At 42.2% G+C, this 14,891-nt stretch overlaps 1 long non-coding RNA gene across 1 annotated transcript in view; it reads left to right on the forward strand.

Annotated features, from left to right (window-relative positions):
- Nucleotides 1-14,891, forward strand: part of LOC132388766 (uncharacterized) — a 137,697-nt gene that overhangs the window by 75,236 nt on the left and 47,570 nt on the right. The window lies entirely within an intron of this gene.

Consider the following 14,891-nt stretch of genomic DNA (forward strand, 5'->3'; position numbering starts at 1 on the left):
GATGACTGAGTGAATCCTTTCCCAGAAGTTCAACAGATGACCAGCCTCTGCCCGGTGTGGTGTGAACAGACAGGTGTGTCCACAGGTGGGAAGACCAAATGAATCCTTTCTCACACACGCAGAACAGAAGAATGGCCTTGGCCAATGTGAACTTGTTGATGTACCTTCAATTGTGATAACTGAGTGAATCCACTCCCACTGTCTGAGCAGGTGAACGGCCTTTCTCCTGTGTAAAATGACGGTTGGTCAAATGAGGAATGGTCAATTGAATCCCTTGCTCCACTTCTTAAATATCAGGACAGAGACAGCAAAACTGGCGTGTCGTGTTTGAGCTGCCTGCAGACAAATTCCTTCTCATTTTTTACCTGTAAAAAGATTTACAAAATCCATCAATGGGTTTAGGACAACATTACAGATGAGATTACTTGTTTGATTTGTATCACACTGTTACAGTGAGGTTCTACTCAAGTTGGACAGAGAAATCATCTCCTGACTGCGCAGAGTGCTGGTATCTGGAATGACCATCAATCTCTCCGATGCTCTTCCTGTCTCTATAAGAATGGGGCATTTCTGCCGTCTCCAATTTGTGCCTTGGCTCAGTCTGACTCTCTCTGTTGGTATTATTCCCTGTTCCTGCTGAGCAGCATGGGTGCCTGGCCCCACAGTAACTGAAACTGTCTCACACAAACAGTCTTTCTTGACGTGCAGCTGAGCTGGGATCTTCTTTTATGTATTATTAACTTAAAGTGCCACAATTTTAAAGCCATATAAAAAATTCCTGCCGAAATGAATGGTTGGTTCACACAGCTGTTAAAAGATCTTAGAGTGAATTTTTGTAATATTTCAGGTAATTGTAGAAAAGTACAACACAGAAACAGGCCCTTTGGGCCATCTAGTTTGTGCTAAACTATTTAAATTGCCCACTCCCATACCCCTACCATCCAAGTTCCTATACAAACCTCCTAAATATTGAAATTGAGCTCACATGCCCCACTCATGATGGCTGTTCATTCCACACCCAGATGACCATCTGTGTGAAGAAGCTTCCCCTCATGTTCCGCTTAACATTTCACCTTTCACACTTAACCCATGGCCACTGGTTGTCGTCCCATACCAATCAGCGGTAAAAGACAGCTTTAATTTACACCTTCACTTTAGTTGAAAATACTCAAACAGGCGCTATCTAAATGGTCATCTATGTCGATGTCATTGATAGGCCGAATAAATGGGCAATTAATATTCGTTATATTACTTTTTGGATTTATGATACCGATGACCAAGATCACCCTTCATGGTTACATTTGGAGGAGAATTCAGTAAGGGGTTTTCATCAGCTTCGCTATTAGGAGCTCCTCTTCAGTTTTCATTCTCCAGAATAGGTAGACAAGCTCTAAACCGTATTGTTAAACATACTTTAAAAATTTGATTTCAGTTTTGTAGATTTTTTTAATTAAATGATTCTTTACTTCCTAGTAATATTTAATCTAGTTTCTTTTTTAAACCATCAACTTTCGATAAGGCTTTTTTAACATGGAAAATTAAGGGAATTAAAACTTTTTTAGATTTGTTTTTACAAGACTGCTTAGTGTCTTTCTCACAGTAAATGGATAAATATGATATCTCTAATACAAATTTTTTCAGGTATTTAAAGGTTAGGAATTTCTTACACGATTTTTTTACCGAATTACCCGTTGGCCTGCTCTTCAAATTTGGCTTATGTTATTTTTCAGTTTAAACCTTTTCAAAAATGATTAATAGCTATCATTTATAAACAGTTAATGAATGGTCGCATGTCGCCTAATGACAGGGTTCAACGTACCTGGGAAGTACAACTTCAACATTCACTTTCAGATAATCAATGGAGTAAAATTTATTATTTAGTCAATAGTTCATCTGTCTGCTCACGCCATACCTTAATTCAGTTTAAGATAGTACATATGTCCAAAGATAAATTGGCGCATATATTTCCGAATATAAGCCCTATTTGAAACAGCTGTAACCCAGAAATGGCTACTTTAACTCATATGTTTTGGTCATGTGTAAGTTTAAATAATTTTTGGAGGGATGTGTTTGGAATATTATCTAAAGTTATAGATATGGATGTTCAACCTAATCCACTTACAGCAATTTTTGGGATTATTCCAGAAAGAAGCAAGCAAAGTGTCTGCTTCCACCAAACATGTCATAGCTTTTTCAACTTTACTGGCTAGGAGAGCTATTTTGCTACATTGGAAAGAATCTAACCCACCTACTGTTTTCTATTGGCTCTCCTCCCTTATGTCATGTCTAAGCTTGGAAAAATTCGAAGCCAGACACTTGATACATCCTTTAATTTTGAACAAGTCTGGCGACCTTTTATTCCATATTTTCACATGATTTAATTTATATTTGTCTGTCTGTCTATCTATCTATCTATTTGGGGGAATTCCTTATCCCTGAAGGTTCGGAGATGACTGGAAGGATGTGTTTTTGTTCTCTCTCTCTGTTTTCTTTAATTTTATCCTCAATTGGACTGCCCAATCTTTCACTTTCTTTCCTTTTTTTTCTCTTCTTTATTTTTGTTTGTTTTTGTTTCATTTTAGTTTGTGGGTTTTTTCCCTTATCAATAAAATCTCCAATCTTTTTTTATGATTATTATGAGGAGTTGTAGTTTTTTTTGACCATTGTATATATAACAGCGAAATACTTTACTTATTTGATTTTGATATTATATACTTTTTGTTTTTACTATTGCTGTTTATATGTCTCTTACATTATCTACTTGTTAAACTCCTCTTCTGATTTGTATATTCTTTATTTGGAAATCAATAAAAAAAAGATTGAAAAATGAATTTACAACATCTATGCCCCTCTTTCACAATCAAACCTCCCCTCAATCTTCGACATTCCAAGGAATAAAGCCCTGAGAAGATAAACTGATCTCCAAAAGTCATAAAGTTAAAGATGAAACATTCTTTTCAACATTTTAAGCAAGATTAGTGTATTATTATTGTTTTTACAATTTCAGAGTGGAAAAAAAGGAAAGGAGCACCATGCAAAAGGTTGGGAACCCCAAGAGATTTGAGCTCTCAGATAACTTTTACCAAGGTCTCAGACCTTAATTAGCTTGTTAGAGCTATGGCTTGTTCACAGTCTTCATTAGGAAAAGCCAGATGTTGCAAATTTCAAAGCTCTATAAATACCCTGACTCCACAAACCTCATCCCAACAATTAGAGCCATGGGCTCCTCTAAGCTCCTGCCTAGCACTCTGAAAATTAAAATACATGATGCCCACGAAGCAGTAGAAGGCTATAAGAAGACAGCAAAGAGTTTTCAGGTAGCCCTTTCCTTGGTTTGTAATGTAATTAAGAAATGGCAGTTAACAGGAACGGTGGAGGTCAAATTGAGGTCTAGAAGACCAAGAAATCCTTCAAAGAGAAATGCTCGTAGGATTACTAGAAAGGGAAATCAAAACCCCTGTTTGACTGAAAAAGATCTTCAGGAATATTTAGCAGACTCTGGAGTGGTGGTGCACTGTTCTACTGTGCAGGGACACCTACACAAATATGACTTTCATGGAAGAAACATCAGAAGAAAACCTTTCTTGTGCCATCACAACAAAATTCAGCATCAGATATTTGCAAAGGAACATCTAAACAAGCCTTATGCATTTTGGAAATAAGTCCTCTGAGCTGATGAAGTTTAAAAAGAACTGTTTGGCTGCAATGAGCAACGGTATGTTTGGAGAAAAAATGGTGCAGAATTTCATGAAAAGAACACCTCTCCAACTGTTAAGCATGGGGGTGGATTGACCATGCTTTGGGCTTGTGTTGCAGCCAGTGGCATGGGGGAACATTCTATTGGAAGAGGGAAGAATGAATTCCATTCAATACCAGCAAATTCTGGAAGCAAACATCACACCATCTGTAAAAAAGCTGAAGATTAAAAGAGGATGGCTTCTACAACAGGATAATGATCCCAAATGCACCTCAAAATCCACAATGGACTACCTCAGGAAGCGCAAGCTGAACGTTTTGCCATGGACCTCACAGTCCCCTGAGCTATACAACATAAAAATCTGTGGATAGACCTCAAAAGAGCAGAGCATGCAAGACGGCCCAAGAATCTCACAGAACTAGAAGTCTTTTGCAAGGAAGAATGGGCAAAAATCCCCAAACAAGAATTGAAAGACTCTTAGCTTGCTACAGAAAGCATTTAGAAACTGTGATACTTGCTAAAGGGGTTGCTACTAAGTACTGACCATGCAGGGTGCCCAAACTTTTGCTTCAGGCCCTTTTCTTTTCTAATTATTTTGAAACTGTAAATGATGGATACAAAAGAGTAATCTTGCTTAATTAAAGAATGTGTCATCTTTAACTTTCTGCCTTTTGGAAATCAGGTCATTGTTTTACTCGCTTAACTATTCACAGGAACAGAAAGGTGCCCAAATTTTTGCATGTCACTGTATGCAAGTTTCTTGCTAAATGATGCTTTAAAAAGTCAGACTTCCAAATATCACTCCTCTTCTTCCCACTTGCAAATTCTCCAGCAACTTCTGCATCACCACAATACACACAAGTAACACCAGTTTCTGTATTGTACATAAATATTACCACTGAACCCTCCCTCTGGTGTTGAACTTGGTGATGAAAATGCCAATGGATATGAAGGGAAGGGCAGTCGTCTGTCTCATTAGAGTCTGGCACATTTGTGATGTGAAAGCTACTTGTTGACAAGGGCAAAGTTAAAGTTGTTTGATATCATTATGTACCCAGATAGAATAGGTCAAAACATATCCTCACGTGTAGAAAACTCCAGAACAAGCAACACACACAAAATGCTGGAGGAACTCAGCAGGCCGGGCAGCATCTATGGGAAAGAGTACTAATGCTGAGTTCCTCCGGCATTTTGTGTGAAATTCCTCCGGATTTCCAGCAACTGCAGGTTTTCTCTTGCTGCGGTTGGAGGCAGAACAAAGGTGATTTTCTCAGCAGCTGATAGAAAGATTTTGTTCTCTTTTTCCGAATTCCTAATCCTTGCATTCAGATAGCTGGAGCTCAGCTCTGTCTGTGAGATCTATCTGCTCCCGTTCCCTGATTAGCCGGAAGCTCCCCGGGGCCCGCGTACGGATCGTGGGGCTGAGAGAGAGGAAAAAGACCTGGCCTGTGCTGAGTTTGCGGACCACAGTCTCCGGCTCTCACAGCAATTGTAACTCAATTAGAGTCGAAAAAGCGCTTACCTTTCCGATCCTCCCGACATTTTGTATACTTCGCGCATGCGTAGTTATCGGAGACGGCAGCAACTCTGCGCCTGCGCATTTGATCGGTGCTTCAAACGACAGCGAAATTTTAAACGCGCGACTTTATGGGTAATCATGGTGCCATTCAAAATTTATGCAAGCACCGGTTCCACGTCCATATCTCATTTTTTTTTTGTGTGTAGAAAACTCAGCAGCTTTCTTAACGCAGAAAGCGGCTCCCATAAACGATACACTCACTGTCAATAGGCATTTCGTGTATCAATTGCCAAAGTACAATACTCTTACAAATGCTGATGTGAAACAAGAGATTCTGCAGTTGCTGGAAATACAGAGACGCACACACACAAAATGCTGAAGAAGCACTGCAGTTCTGGCAGCAACTAAGCAGAGGAGTACACAGTCTGGACATGCTAAAGGGGTTCGGATTAAATGCTGCCCATTTATTCCCCTCCACATTTGCTGCCTGATCTGCTGATTACCTGCAATGTTTTTGTAGAAATTAACCATCTTGTTTTTCAATTAACCAGTTTCCAAATGTTTCTCATCTTTCATTCATAGCCACATCCTGCTGGTCTGGTTCCTCTTCCTCCTCCTGCTTGTAACCTCCAGACCCCATCTCATTCCAGAGCCCCAAAGCCCTGACTCAGGCTGGCAACACTTTGGTTTCTGACTCTGGTCCATCGAAGATTCACTCGCCAGTCTGCTGTCAGGCTTTAGAGGCGCATTGCAACAACCCGGCCGTCTGAGGCACAGTCCTTTGAAATTGGTGAAAATGACACAAAATTTGAAAAGAGCAGGGAAAAAGGTGTTTAACCACCTTAGTCCAGAGCCCTGGGGAAATACTCAGCGAGCTCATCCTGTTAATTAGCCTGTGGAAAATCATGCAGGAAATTCATGCAGGTGTATAAGATGCTGAGAGGCATTGATCGTGTGAAAAGTCAAAGGCTTTTTTCCCCAGGGCTGATATAGCTAACACGTGGGGGGCATAGTTAAGGTGCTTGGAAGTAGTTCAAGGCGGATGTCAGAGATATATATTTTATACAGATAACGGTGGGTGTGTGGACTGCACTGCCAGCGACGGTGGTATAGACGGGTACAATAGAGTCTTTTAAGAGAATCTTAGATAGGTACATGGAGCTTAGGAAAATAGAGGGTTCTGTGGTAGGGTAATTCCAGGCGTTTTCTAGAGTAGGTTACATTGTCAGAACAACATTGTGGGCCGAAGGGCCTGTAATTTGCTGCAGATTTCTCTGATTCTAAGAAATTCAAGTGAAATATCTTCTCCCACGGAGCGGTGACAAGTTGCAACAAGGAGAGTGAGAGAAAAGTTTTAAAACACTGATATGGAACAGAAAACTGGGCAGGGACCAGCTAGACTGAGTGGCCTCTCTAGTGTACATTGTGAGTTTGGCATTGACAGTAAGTACCTGCAACATGGGATTTGATACATAATTGATTTATCTTTCACAGATCCAAAATATTAAACACCAGTCAAATTTATGGCTATCATAAGCAGAACAGACTCCTCCGATGCTCAGTGACCGTGGTTCAGTCCTGGGTGCGATGAGCAGCCGCAAGAACTGCAGAATCTGGCAGTAACAGTCCCTCATGAACCTGCAGCTGCCTTCAGTCACCGTGATGGTTAAACATTTAACACGGAGCTGATTTGAACTTCCTCCCTGATATGAAGTTGCTGGTGTTGCAGCATCTGGGATGATTGAGTAAAACTCTTTGCTCACTCCGGACAGAAATGTGGCCTCTATTTATTGTGAACTCACCGGAGCATCACAAGGTGGGTTAACTGAATGAGTCTCTTCGCACACACGGAGCAGGTGAACAGCCGTTTCCCAGAGCGAAGCTGTAGGTCACGGTCTTCGGACTCGGCCCAAAATGTTCACTGTTCGTTTCCACGGATGCTGCCCAGCCTGCTGAGTTCCTCCAGCATTTTGTACCTGTTGCTTTGCCCACAGCATCTGCAGTGTACTTTGTGTTCAAGCTCTGGTGAACTGAGAAATACAGCGGATCTAACGTGCTGTTGTGTTTGTGATTCCCATACACAAATCCTTTGACTTTTGTACACTGTTAAAGGTTTATAAAGCACGTCAGTGGGTGAAGGACAATACTTCAACTGCAATTATTTCAGTCTCTATGGTGCCTACTGATATAAACACTGTCACAGCTCAATACAAATTGGAGTAACAAAACTTCATCTTCTAACTGGCTACAGTTCCGGCATCAGGCACAACATCAAACTCTCCGCTTCCCTCTCTGTATCAAAATGGATCATTCCTCCCCTTCATCAGTCTGTGCCTTGGCTCAGTTTGTCTGTCTCCTTCGCATTCTGAGCATGCGCCACACACCTACTGAGATCACATTTTATTCACACGGCTGTGACTAGAGACTTTCTGATTATTATGTCCCTCCCGGCATTTGACGGTGGTAAACTCAGAGTCAGCAATGGTATTGACCCTCAGGAGTAGGTGATTAGGCTTTTTCGTTGGAAATCGATAAACTGCCGGGAGTGTGTGGCTGGATGAGTGGGTCGTTTTCAGACTGGAAGGAGGTAGCGTTTGGAGTTCCCCAGAGATCAGTCCCTGACCACAGTTGTTCACAGTTTATTGTCCTGGCGGAGGCAGCGAGATGTGAGATGTCCCAGTCTGCTGGTGACGCAGAAAGAGTGGAGTTGGGGGAGGGGAGGCTATTCACATGCAATTTCGTAGCTTTGCAATCAGTACATAGTGCACTGTGGGGCCGCAGTGGCGGGTTCCAATCTGCTAATTAAATTTGCTGACGGCACTACATTGATTGGCCGAATCCCAAACAATAACGAGGCAGCGTATAGAGAAGAAGTCATCATCTCATTGTGACAAAAACAAAGGAGCTGGTTGTGGATTACAGGAGGAATGGAGACAGGGACCAAATTCAACATTTCCAAGACTGTTATTACACAAAATGCACATTTTAATTTTGATCATGACATAATGTATTTTAAATATTGTTAATGACATAAAACATTTTTGTATAGATTGTTACTGACAGAGAATCGTATAATTTGTGTTCCGTGTGTTATCTGAATGTACTTGCCTGTGATGCTGCCACAAGTCAGTGTTTCTCTGTACCTGTACCTTCCCGTACTTGTACACTTGGCAATAAATTCAACAGGACCTGAGAAATGTCAGTGAGATTTGATTAGTGATGATCATCTTGGCAGCTCGGTAGGTCGAATGTATGCGACAGTACACTGTTAAATGCAAAACCCTGTACAGTGTTGATGATCAGAGGGATCTTAGACTCCAAGTTCATCGCTCCCTGAAAGAGACTGCACAGATTGATAGGGTGATTAAGAAGGCAAATGTCAAGGTTGTCTTTATTATTTGAAGCACTGAGTTCAAAAGTCGGGAAGTTGTGTTGCGGCTGTTACGAGCCTGCGGTCGTACTGTGACTGTTTCTTTAAGAGCGCCGGCGTGAGGAGGCGGGGCTATGACGTCAGTCACAGGCTGACAGCGCTGACTGTGGACTGAACCATGAGAGAGAGAGAGAGAGAGAGAGAGAGAGAGGGAGAGAGAGAGAGAGAGAGAGAGAGAGAGAGGGAGAGAGAGAGGGGGAGAGAGAGGGAGAGAGAGGGATAGAGAGAGAGAGAGAGAGAGAGGAGAGAGAGAGAGAGAGAGAGAGAGAGAGCGAGAGAGAGAGAGAGAGAGAGAGAGAGAGAGAGAGAGAGAGAGAGAGAGAGAGATCTGCAGACAGGCAGTCGGCCAGTCCAAAGAGAGAGAGAGAGACTGGAAAAGCTGATCGCTTCAGTGAGTCGCAGCTGAGGCTTGGAACTCTCCTGTGCCCACAAGAGTGGGTTGATCATCGGTAGACGGAACCACAACGAATGTGTGTGGCTGTCACTTCGTATAATCCATAGGAGTGGATTGTGGAATATCTTGTGTTAACCCTTGCCTGGGGATGATGTATAGCAACCCCTGGAGGACGGTATTCCTGTGACAGGTCACTTTCGCTGATAACTCGTATGTGACGGATTCAACGGATAAGAACTTCGTCGACGGTTATTTTGATGTAACGGCCTTTTCTGTACGTTTCACCCTGGATTACAGATATCTCTGTCCCATCATTTATTCCGTGGATTATTGAACTTTCCTTCTTTACCATCTCAAGACTCTAAGCTTTGTTCCCTCAGTCTCGATAGTCTAGGAGTTATATTTACACATATATACACATTCGGCACGGACTAGGAGGGCCAAGATGGCCTGTTTCCGTGCTGTGATTGTTATATGGTTATATTTGCTAGGGCTACAGGGCGGACTTTAAACTAGTAAGATGGGGGGGGGCGGGAGACTATTTGAGGAGACTTTGGGAGAGGAGGTTAGTTCACCAGTGGAGCAAGTAAATAGACAGTGTGTGAGGGAGGAAAGGCAGGTGATGGAGAAGGGATGCGCTCAGCCCGAAGATGTAGGGGAGAAGAAAGAAAAGGATAATAAATTTGAATGCATTGTTAGGGATGGAAAGAGAGGAGGAGATGGAGAGTATCATAAATGTATCTATTTTAATGCTAGGAGCATTGTAAGAAAGGTGGATGAGCTTAAAGCGTGGATTGATACCTGGAATTATGATGTTGTAGCTATTAGTGAAACATGGTTGCAGGAAGGGTGTGATTGGCAACTAAATATTCCTGGATTTAGTTGCTTCAGGTGTGATAGAGTAGGAGGAGCCAGAGGAGGAGGTTGCATTGCTTGTCCGAGAAAATCTTATGGCGGTGCTTTGGAAGGATAGATTAGAGAGCTCCTCTAGGGAGGCCATATGGGTGGAATTGAAGAATGGGAAAGGTGCAGTTACACTGATAGGAGTGTATTATAGGCCACCTAATGGGGCGCGTGAGTTGGAAGAACAAATGTGTAAGGAGATAGCAGATATTTGTAGTAAACACAAGGTGGTGATTGTAGGAGATTTTAATTTTCCACACGTAGACTGGGAAGCTCATTCTGTAAAAGGGCTGGATGGTTTAGAGTTTGTGAAATGTGTGCAGGATAGTTTTTTGCAACAATACATAGAAGTACCGACTAGAGATGGGGCAGTGTTGGATCTCCTGTTAGGGAATGCGATAGGTCAGCTGACAGATGTATGTGTTGGGGAGCACTTCGGGTCCAGTGATCACAATAGCATTAGCTTCAATATAATTATGGAGAAGGACAGGACTGGACCTAGAGTTGAGATTTTTGATTGGAGAAAGGCTAACTTTGAGGGGATGCGAAGGGATTTAGAGAGAGTGGATTGGGTCAAGTTGTTTTATGGGAAGGATGTAATAGAGAAATGGAGGTCATTTAAGGGTGAAATTATGAGGGTACAGAATCTTTATGTTCCTGTTAGGGTGAAAGGAAAGGTTTCACCCTAGGTTTGAGAGCACCATGGTTTTCAAGGGATATTAGAAATTTGGTTCAGAAAAAGAGGGATGTCTACAATAGATATAGGCAGCATGGAGTAAAGGAATTGCTCGAGGAATATAAAGAATGTAAAAGGAATCTTAAGAAAGAGATTAGAAAAGCTAAAAGAAGATACGAGGTTGGTTTGGCAAATAAGGTGAAAGTAAATCCGAAAGGTTTCTACAGTTATATTAAAAGCAAGAGGATAGTGAGGGATAAAATTGGCCCCTTAGAGAATCAGAGTGGTCAGCTATATGTGGAACCGAAGGAGATGGGAGAGATTTTGAATGATTTCTTCTCTTCGGTATTCACTAAGGAGAAGGATATTGAATTGTCTAAGGTGTGGGAAACAAGTAAGGAAGTTATGGAACCGATGACAATTAAAGAGGTGGAGGTACTGGCGCTTATAAGAAATTTAAAAGTGGATAAATCTCCGGGTCCTGACAGGATATTCCCCAGGACCTAGAGGGAAGTTTGTGTAGAAATAGCAGGAGCTCTGACGGAGATCTTTAATATGTCATTAGAAACGGGGATTGTGCCGGAGGATTGGCGTATTGCTCATGTGGTTCCATTGTTTAAAAAGGGTTCTAGAAGGAAGCCTAGCAATTATAGACCTGTCAGTTTGACATCAGTGGTGGGTAAATTAATGGAAAGTATTCTTAGAGATAGTATTTATAATTATCTGTATAGACGGGATCTGATTAGAAGTAGCCAGCATGGATTTGTGCGTGGAAGGTCATGTTTGACAAACCTTATTGAATTTTTTGAAGAAGTTACGAGGGTAAGGCAGTGGATGTAGTCTATATGGACTTCAGCAAAGCCTTTGACAAAGTTCCACATGGAAGGTTAGTTAAGAAGGTTCAGTCGTTAGGTATTAATGCTGGAGTAATAAAATGGATTCAACAGTGGCTAGATTTACTAGGATGTTACCTGGGTTTCAGCAATTAAGTTACAGAGAAAGGATGAACAAGTTAGGTCTCTATTCATTGGAGCGTAGAAGGTTGAGGGGTGATTTGAACGAGGTATTTAAAATTTTGAGAGGGATAGATAGAGTTGACGTGAACAGGCTGTTTCCATTGAGAGTAGGGGAGATTCAAACTTGAGGACATGATTTGAGAGTTAGGGGGGCAGAAGTTTAAGGGAAACACCAGGGGGTATTTCTTTACTCAAAGAGTGATAGCTGTGTGGAATGAGCTTCCTGTAGAAGTAGTTGAGGCCAGTTCAGTTGTGTCATTTAAGGTAAAATTGGATAGGTATATGGACAGGAAAGGAGTGGAGGGTTATGGGCTGAGTGCGGGTAGGTGGGACTAGGTGAGATTAAGGGTTCGGCACGGACTAGGAGGGCCAAGATGGCCTGTTTCCGTGCTGTGATTGTTGTATGGTTATATGGTTTATATGGTTAACAGCTGAAGGAATTATTTCTGAAGTTTAAAGATTTATTTCCCTTTGTTCCCAAGCATACCACGGTCGTAGTAAATGACGTAGATGTTGGTCAAGCTAAACTGATTAAACAACACCCAAATTGCATGAACGTAGAAAAGTGTAAATTGGCTGACCAGGGAATTGAGTATATGCTGGAGAATGGTATTATTAGGCCTTCAAAATGAGATTGGAGTCACCATGCATTATTGTGCCCATACCTGATGGTAGTGTTAGATTTTGCACTGATTATAGAAAGGTAAATACAGTAACAAAAACAGATGCCTATCCTATCCCTAGAGTGGATGATTGCATCGATAAGGCTGGAAAAGCTAATTTCTTACAACGATTGATCTGTTGAAAGGGTATTGGTGTGTTCCATTGATGGACAGAGGTAGAGCAATTTCTGCATTTGTGACACCATCTGGGTTGTATGAATACAATGTTTTGCCTTTTGGAAGGAAAAATGCTCCAGGAACATCCCAGAGAAAGACTGATTTTGTAATTCGAGGGTTAGAACACACAGATACCTATATTGATGACTTAGTTACAGGGAGTGGCACTTGGGAAGAGCATATCTCTGCAGTAGAAAAGCTATTTGACAGGCTTTCCTAGGACAACCTTACAGTTAACTTGGCTAAGAGTGAATTTGGCCATGACACTGTGACCTGTCTTGGCTATGTTGTTGGTCAAAGCAAGTTGGCTCCTGTTCGGGCAAAAGTCCAGACAATTTCTCAAGTTCCTATTCTGACTGCTAAGAAGGCTCTTAGAAGGTTTCTGGGAATGGATGGATATTATCGTAAGAACTCTGCTGCTATCGCTCTTCCTCTGACCAATCTCCTGAAGAAGCGTGAAAAGTTTGTTTGGACCGACCCTTGTCAGAAGGCATTTGATTGATTGATATCAGTATTTGAGATTAGGCCAATCAATGTAGTGCTGTCAGCAAAATTTAATTAGCAGATTGGAGCTGTGGGTGGCAACACAAGTCATGGGTGCACAGAGAGTAAAGGAGGGGTCCAAAGTGCCAACCCTGTGGGGTATGTGTGCTGAGGGTCAGAGAGACAAAGGAGATGGAGCCCACTCTTACTACCTGCTGGTGACCTGACAGGAAGTCCAGGATCCAGCTACACAAGGCAGGGTGAAGGCCGAGGTCTCTGAGCTCCTTGTCGATACTTCACACCTTTTTATGGCTACTGCTCTGCCCAAGACTGCAAGGAACGGCAGAGAACTTTGGAGAGCAGAGAACATCAGAGAAACAAGCCTCCACTCCATGGACTCTTCCTACACTTCCACTCCCTCGGAAAAGCAGGCCATGTACTCAAAGAACCTCATTACATGGACATTCTTGCTGCAAACCCGCTCCTCCATCGGGGAAGAGATACAAAAGCCTTAAAGTGCGTAACACCAAGCTGAAGTATGGCTTCCTGTCTACAGCTATAAGCCAAATGAATGATAAGATGGACTCGACCTCACAATTTAACTGGACGTGACCCTGCACCATTTGCCTATCTGCACTGCACTTTCTCTGCAGCCACAATGCTTTGTTACAGTGATTATTTTGTTGTATATCAGCTCAATGTACTGTTGGAATGTATCCATCTGTGTGGATGGTACATCAGGCAAGATTTTCACTGTAGCTCAGTACATGATGATAATAAACAAATTTCCCATTTCAATTGTGTGGAAATATTAAACAGACTGAGCTTCTGCTCTGGAAGCTCAGAAGGAAACTGAACTGTTGTCATTTCTGAGGAATACAAATATATGGAAAATGCTTCAATCTCACATTACGATCTGTGGTACCTGGGATCAGGGTGGTGGGTCTCCCATCAGAATCCGGTTTAATAGCACCGGCATGTGTCATGAAATTCGTTGTCCCTGCGGCAGCAGTAGAACCTAATTCAGAACAATAGATTTTAACAATTGTGATTTAAAATATGAATATACATATATATAGTACAAAAATGGAAAAAATGCAATAAGCTATTTTAATTGTGTGGAGCAATTTGACTGACTGGGTGTTGCTTTGGAAATTCTGAAGTGAAGCTGAACTAAACTTTACACATTTATGAGAAGCGCAGATAAATACAAAAGGCTAAATTCTCACATAAACGGGTCAGACACCCAGAAACATCAGCTGCACTTCAGCACCACAAAACAGTGGAATGAAACAACAGAACGTGTTGCAGAGAAATAAACATTGTCCACAAACAACGAGAGGACGTGACAGATCCGGATCTCACTGCCTTGTCTGAACGGGGAAAGGTGGAGCTACACGGACACATAGAACAGTGACCCGCAGATGCTGCAGATCTGCGGAACAACATGAACAGGAAACGGGATCAGTTGACGGGTGGAGGGACTCCCTCCTGAACCGGTGACTCTGCTCCTCGCCCCTCACACGCTGCCAAACCCATCCACCACATTCCCCACATTATTCCATATTTATCCCAGATACATGATTATTTTTCCACACCATATCTTCCCCGATCCTTTTCCCTCCACCTCCAGGTCACAGAGTCACCGGCTCATTCCCATCCAGGTCCAAAACATAATTCAGACCCAAACAGGAAATGTTCACGTTTCATTTAAATCAGTTCTGTGTTCATAAACTCTAATTTCTATTTACATTCCTCCAGAGCCTTGCTGGACAGGAACTCTGAAACATCAAGTGAGAAACAGCAGGAAGAGGCCATTCAGCCCCTCTAACCATCAGCAAGGAGGCGGCTGCTCTCCCATCTCAGCCACACGTTCCTGCCCAATCCTCATTTCCTCCACCCCTTCGGTCTCCACACAACTGCCGGCCTCTGTT

The sequence above is a fragment of the Hypanus sabinus genome, unplaced genomic scaffold (assembly GCF_030144855.1).
Source record: "Hypanus sabinus isolate sHypSab1 unplaced genomic scaffold, sHypSab1.hap1 scaffold_400, whole genome shotgun sequence".
NCBI classification, from domain to species: Eukaryota; Metazoa; Chordata; class Chondrichthyes; order Myliobatiformes; family Dasyatidae; genus Hypanus; species Hypanus sabinus.